Genomic DNA, 7,636 nt, shown 5'->3' with positions numbered 1-7,636 from the left:
GCATCAAGGAACATAAATTGCTAACACGATACATAACATTGTGACAAGGCATGCATCACAGAACATAAAGTACTAACACTAGACTGGAATATGCAAGTAAATGTGACATCATGAACCGTGCACAAGTACAAGTGGACAGGTATGAGCATCGTATCATAAGTGAAAGAACCAGTCTATGATAATTCCCACATTACACACTATGATGAGACAGTTAGAAACATTTGTCACGTAAAGCGTGACTCACAAGAAGTGCCAAGGTTCATGATCCATATATCCCGATCATGAGCGATCCCAATCTCGCTAACAACCCGCTAAGGAGTTCCAAGGTCGCGTAAGTCTTGCACGACTGCAATATCCATAGAATCCCTTAATGCTTTTGGAAAACCATTCATTTGCCAAAGACACAAACACATCCAAGTAGTGCGAGCAAAACAAGTAATTACATTCATTGAGCAATCGCTATCCTGCTAAAGCGTGTATGGTTGTGCCCATGCCATTCCAGTACCATCAACCACGCCACAAGCAAGTGTTAAAAACTCTCAAGTAAACATACATGTAGTTGCAACTGCCTTATAAGGCAAGGGAGGAGCCATGATCATTCAAGCCCTTTGATCTACGGTATAGGTTTCCCAATTATGCCAAAGCCTTACGTTCTTTAAATTCATTCCATAGGGTGTTATTTACAAAACATTTGTGTTCCTTAGCGAAAGCGGACTCACGTGCAAGGCTAAGTCCATATAGTCATATTGATGACATTATCGATTATTTGCGCACATATAAACTATATGTATTATTTTTCTACTTACTTTGGCGACCATGCACTTATCTAAGTCACAACGAGTCAACAATAAGGAATTCATTGAGGCATTGGACCCCGCTACTTAAGCCCTCATGCAGCCGCATGGACTGCAGTCCTAGTGCTAATGAGACAAGGAACGAGGCAAAACGGAAGGGAACCATTGCTGGGCTGCCACTGTCCGGGCTAAGCTGGTGCTCGAACCAGCCGCAATAGTGCCATGGGGCACCAAACTAATACATGCAGGCTCGGTTGCAGCCAACCGAAGAACCCCAGGTCTGAACCGCCGAGTCCAGACCCCACGTGTGGTTCAGCCACCATAGTCTAAACAGTCGTGGTTTGGGGCGCCACAGTGTTTCATTTTGCTTTGGTCGTGCTTAAGTTGTTGGCAGTGTTTGTTTAACCCTATCTTGATGAAGGGTACTTCTGTAATGTTTCAGTTTCCCTATTAATAAAATGAAAATTTTCCTATCTCTGTGCATTTGTTGGTTGCTTACGTATAGATTTTTGCGTATTTAGATGGAGTGGCGCACCAATTGTGATGACCTTATGGAGACTCTGAACAACCTTACAAAGGTTGTAGGGCGACAAGCAGAGACCATGAGGAACATGGGCGAGCACCTCCAACAGGCCGCCCAGGGACATGGAACACTTGCCCAGATTCCTATTGCAGCAGTCCCATATAAGCAATTTATGAGCTTGAACCCTCCCTCGTTTGATGGGAAGTCATCGCCGGAAGCAGTCGAAGATTGGATCAGAGAAATAGAGCGTATCTTCCGTGTGTTACAAGTTGGTGACAATCGAAAAGTAGATTTTGGGACATATCGACTCAAGAAGGATGCGAAAAGATGGTGGGCGACCACCTGAGAGATAAAATTCGACAACCAGCTTATAGAGTGGGACTAGTTCATAGAGGCGTTCAACGCAACTTACTTTCCAGCTCACAAGAGGAGCCAGAAAATGCAGGAGTTTTTTGACCTCCAGCAGGGTAGTTCTTCTCTCTCTAAATACGTCACACATTTTCGCAGCCTGGAGAGGTTTTGTACGCACTTGTACACGACAGAAAAGGAGCGAGCTCTTAAATTTGCTCGAGGTCTGAAGCTAGTCTTACGAACGAAGATGTACACACGTGCACCTACGATGGTCGATGAGGCTTTAGAGACGGCCTCCTTGCTTGAGCATGATTGGACCGAATCGCAGAAGACTCCCGCACCACGTCAGCAGCAGCAGAATCCTGGCCAAAAGAGTTGGCCAAGGAAGAGGCATTTTCAGAAGAACCAGGTGTGATCATCGCAAAATTTTTCCTCTCTTGTAATTTCTCTCTCTTCCTTCTCTTTTCCTTTCCAACCTCTATTTTTCTCCTTTTTGAAAGGAGGAAATAAAAGGAAAGAAAAGAAGAGAGAAGAGGAAAAGAAAAGAAAGGAAAGAAAAGAGAGAGAGGAACTCTTTTGCGGGGTCTCACTTGACCTTGATTTGAAAATATTTAGAAAATTACTGGTCTCCGTTTTTTAAATATATTGCGGGAAAATGGGAGATGGAATTCGCTCGTCAGTACGAGGTTTGATCGTTCCTGGCGCCTTTACTAGGGGTAATCGAACCAAGGATCGAATTTATGCCTTTTGCTTTGCTAAAAATATCATATAAGAATTTATTCTAAGTCTAGATGCACAAAGAATCATGCTTGTGCAAATGCAAGGATGTATGCTCTTTCGAAAATGATTTCAAAAATTTCCAAGTGTTTCTGATGAATAGAGTGAAGAAATGGTTTCTAACTTAGAACTTTAAGATTTAAAGTTCTAAGTTTTGGAATAATCAGAGCTTGGGAAAATAAATTTAGACTTTGAAAGGAATGATTTGAAGATGAGATAAAAAGGAGAAGAAAGGAAATCTCAAAGTCATGAATGGACTTTGAGTTTAGAATTTTGAATCAGAATAAAGATGAAATTTGGAATGTAATTTGAATTTCATTTGTAAAGCTTGAAATCAGAATAAGATTTGAAAAATCAAAATGGAATTAAGAAATAGAATTGGTTTTTTTTGGAATTTTGAGAATCAAGATAAACTTGGATTTTGGAATAAAATGGAATTGGATTTGAAAAGTCGGAATTGGGAATAGAATTTGATTTGAAATCTGTAATCAAGATGGAGTTAGAATCCAAAGTCTAGATCCTAAATAGAGTTGAAATCCAAGATGAAATTGAATTCTGGATTTAGAATCCTAAATGGGAATTGGATGTGATAGAATTCGGATCTGAAGTCTGAGATCCAAGATGGTATTGGATTCTGGATCCTAAAATGGGGATTGGATCTGAAGTCTGAGATCCAAAAGTGGAGATTATACTTGGAAATCTGGATCCAAGTTGGGATTAGGATCTAACTTTAGATTTTGGATTCTGAAAGTCCAAATGGGACTTTTGAAGATGGATCTGGATTTTGAAAACCCAGATTGAATTTAAAATTTATGAAGAGTTTTTGAGATTCAGAATCAACTTCAAACTTTGATTTTGAATTTGAAGGTAAGAAGATAGAACTTGATTTTGAATCAGAAGATGAATCGAAAACTTTAAAATTTGAACTTTGAAGTTTGAATTTTGAAACTGAAAATTGAAGTACAACATGATTTTTGACATTTCAAAGTCAAATTGGGCTTTGAAATTGATTTTTTGAATCTTGAGAAATAGAATTGGATTTGAATCCATAAATAAGGTTTGATCTGAGAAATAAAGGAAAAGAATCACTCTGAAATTTTTGAAAAGGGAATTTTGAAAATATGATGCAATTCTATCCTAAATGATGAATGAATTTAAAGGATTTGAAATTGGATTCTGAAAATCATATTTCATTCTTTAAATGAATGTAAATAAGATTAATGATATAATACACTCCTGACTATGGTCATTGAATGTATTATATAATGATCATATCTAAATTCAAATGAAGAATCAAACATATTTTGGTGCTTTTATAGAGTTTTAAAATGAAGTTAACTCTCAATATACCCTGACTATGGCCATTGATATATATTTTGAATTAAGTTTAAGTTAAACTCTAATAAAAGAAAAAAATATTTGAAAATATAATGATTTTTTAAGAGGATCCAGTGGGGATCCAGTGTTATTCCATAAAAGATAAAAATCCTAAGTTTTGTTTACATCCTGACTATGGCCATTGATGTAAATCATCAACTTAGGATTAATTACCTTTTTGCAAAATGGTGCACGTGCCATTTGTGGTCCCATTGTGAGATTTTTGAAAAATAAAGGCAAAAAGCATGAAAACCAACAATTTATGACATTTACAATGCTCATTCATTCTATCTAAAAGCTAAAAAATGTAAATCCTCATTAAGACTTAACTTGTTACAACATATAAAATTGAATTTACAATTCCAGGTAATGATATTTTCCACATATTCCCTGCAAAACACTTAGTTAGTATGAAAATAGAAGAGAACTTGCATATATCGTATTGATTTCAAAGATGCAAATTATGATACATTCATATACCTACCTTGTGCTTAATACCTCAATGAAATAATATTAATGATCTAAGGCATGGAAGGATAGCCATTAATGTGTTTATATATATATATATATATATATATATATATATATATATATATATATATATATATATATATATATATATATATGATATGAATATAGAGTAGGTGAGTTGGAGCAAGTGAATGGAATATGCAGCAGCTATATGAAGGCTATGCTGAAAATGTGAGGTGAAAATGCAGCAGAATGGTGGAGAAGGGTGATTGATGCTGGTGAATAGATGGGTTGAGGATATAAGAGTTGAAGTTTCCTACTGCTGAGCAACAGGGGACTTTGTAGCACTATTAGAACTCTAAACTGGGGAGGGGCACTGCGCCTTGGCATTATTAGATGAAACAAGCTCAAACTATTACTGCAATGGTTTCATCGGTGGATGTTGTAATTAGGAGTGTGCTTTCAATTTCAGACAACTACGAAGGATTGCTGAATGGAATCCAATGTAATCCCTCCTTCACTGCTTAAGAATGAAGCAGCTGGAAGTTTCTGTTCTGAAGGAGCAGAAGATAATTGTGATTGTATGACAAGGGCAAATAGATCACTAGGTGTGGTGGATGATGAACTGCTGAGATATGATATTAGGTGGTGTGAGTGAACACGGGTACAAGGCAGCTATGAATGCGGAAGTCGCTGTAGCAGTTATGACAGGGAACATTACCATAAGAGCAACAGGTAATGGCTACAAGGGATGTGGCTGGACAGCAAAGGTGTTGTGCACAGGAAAATGCAGGTGCCTCTGGAGGCTGTTGGGTACTGACAGTGAAGTGGGTGACAATGTAGGGTATGAAAAGTGGTAGGAGTTTCAGCATAAAGGCTGGATGCTCTGAGGTGATGGTGCTGAGGTGATATAGAGAATCACAGCAACGGGCAGTGAAGGTAAGTTGGATGGAGGAAAATATGGCTGTTAATGATACAGCAGGTAGGCGAGGACATGACTTGGGAATGATGTGATGCAAGATGGTTATAATGGCATATGGTTGCTGAAGCAAAATGCATGAAATAAATGAAGAGTGCAGGAATTGATGATGGTACAAGAGTAAGTTGCATAACAGGTATGGTAGATAGATACAACAAGTGATATATATGACTAAACATTTAATCTGGCATGCTTCTCATTGGATTTGCAGAGCGTCTGCCGATACATGATAAGGAAGCACTTGAACTTCCTCTTTACATCCTCCTGTATAACATTGATTTTGAAAGAATCAGTATGCGAGATATCCTACAAAAAAAAGGTATATTAAATACATGCGTATGTGAACTACAGTGGGACAAACAATAAACAATTTTGCAGGAAGATGACCCTTCAGTGGGTTCGATATACCATCAGCAACAGTGGACCCTGATTTTGCTAAAAGAAAACAACTTAACTACCCTGGTTACTGTTTCCAGGAGTTCTGGCCGTGGCAATATACCTGCTCCATCGAAAAACATTTCACTAATGACCTGGAACAAAAATCAGAGGCATTGGCAATAAACATATATCATCATTTGGTGTCGGATGTGGTGAATAGTGTGTTTTTGCAGCAATGGAGTGTATGAAATGAGTGTGCGCTGTCATGTGGTGACAACAATGCGGGTGAAATGAAGCAGATAGGCGCAGAAAGGTGGGCGTGACTGCTGTTGTAATTGCAACTGTGAAAGGAGGGTTGAAGGGATGCTGTGAAGAGTGGGGTTGTGCTGAAGAAGGCTGTGTGGCAGGTGATGATGTTGTGTCAATGCGACAATGAGATGAAAGGATGCAGTGGTGTTGAAAACAATAGGGCACACTTGTGTGAATTACAACGAATGCTGCTATGTAGAGATTGACAATGCTGGAGGCATATGTTGTGGTAATGCAACGATAGCACATGGATGTTGGAAGTACAGATGGGATGCAAACCATAGATTAAACTTTTACAGGAAACATGAAGGATGGGCTTTTAAGGACTTGGTGAAGATGTGAAAATTCTTCAGTCCTTCTTCAAGGGATCTTGCTTCAGCTAACCCCTTTACCATAGCGCCTCCCACAATAACGACATTGGCCTCCCATGCTGATGTCTGAGACATATGCTCTGTCTTTGAGATGCAAAAACCAACAACCACAATTTTACCTGTTGCCTCTTTTATGTCATACAGAAGAGTTAAAACAGACAAGTTTACAGAAGTGTGAACACCAGTGACATTTATTGAACTCACAGGGCATATGAACCCCCGTGAAGCATCAACAATGGCTTCCATTTGATACTTTGGTGTAGTAAGTGTCATCAATGGCACTAATTCAATGTTATTTTTAGTGGCTTCCTTTCTCAGAATTTCAATCCCTTCTAGAGGAACATTTGGCACAACTAAGCCATGGACACCAACTTCTTTAACCAGAGTTTGCATAGTAGTTGTCTGGAGAACTGACCCATTTGCCCAAGGGTCGGAGGATGGTACATCCATTTCAATCATGTAAGAATCAAGAACTTTCAATGCCTCTGTTATGGCTGAAAGGTCAAGGCCACCTGCAGTAGTGCAAAGCATGAAGGCTGCTCTGCCCTGTTTCCTCAATCTACCGAAGGTCTCTAAGATACTCACAGTAGAAGCAGGAGAGGACTTCAAGGAATCCATAGCGTTACAGGAGATATGTCTTGTGGTGAAGGTATGGTTAACATGTAGGGGTTGCAGGTGTGGATCCACCGTAACATTCACAGGGATATCCAGAGATGCATACGGTGAAGAGGATAACCACAATAAACTTGAAAAAGGGTAAAAGAAAAAAAATGAAATAAAATGAAATAAAATGAAATGCTTATACGATTTATGAGATGCTGATGAAGAAATGGCAGTGAAATGGGGAACAGTGAATATTGGGCTTCCTCAGATAACTGTGAAGGTGAATCGGATGTCTAGACACACTAATAAACAACAACTATGTGATTTACATTGTATGGGATGCAGGTATGTCTTATGGAATTGAGGGATGAAGAACCGATGAGGATATAAACTCAATAAGAGGAAGATCCCTTCATTACGAAACAGAACGTTACTGATATCAAAAAACCTTAAATAGCAATATCAACAGAGATGGATATAATGTAAATTATGATGATCAGATGCATCTGATATATACACGATGTGCCCAAAGCTATCAAAATGAAAAGGAAACCAAACATAAACGATATTATGCGATATTGAACTACATGATAAACGCAGAAGAGGTAAATCAGATTATATGTATGTATAAAAGAGGATCTAATAAAAAAAAACTGGACAGGATGCCAAACACACCCATAATGAAGACATTGGCTAAGCTACG

The 7,636-nt window shown here is 38.5% G+C and overlaps 1 pseudogene; it reads right to left on the bottom strand.

Moving 5' to 3' along the window:
* Window positions 1-6,252: 6,252 nt before the first annotated feature.
* Window positions 6,253-6,948, bottom strand: LOC149849053 (tryptophan synthase alpha chain pseudogene; annotated as a pseudogene).
* Window positions 6,949-7,636: the final 688 nt, after the last annotated feature.

Source organism: Nuphar pumila, chromosome 1 (assembly GCF_984573655.1).
Source record: "Nuphar pumila chromosome 1, dmNupPumi1.hap1.1, whole genome shotgun sequence".
NCBI classification, from domain to species: Eukaryota; Viridiplantae; Streptophyta; class Magnoliopsida; order Nymphaeales; family Nymphaeaceae; genus Nuphar; species Nuphar pumila.
Note: the sequence above shows the minus strand (reverse complement) of the source record. Positions and strands in the feature narration are given on the sequence as shown.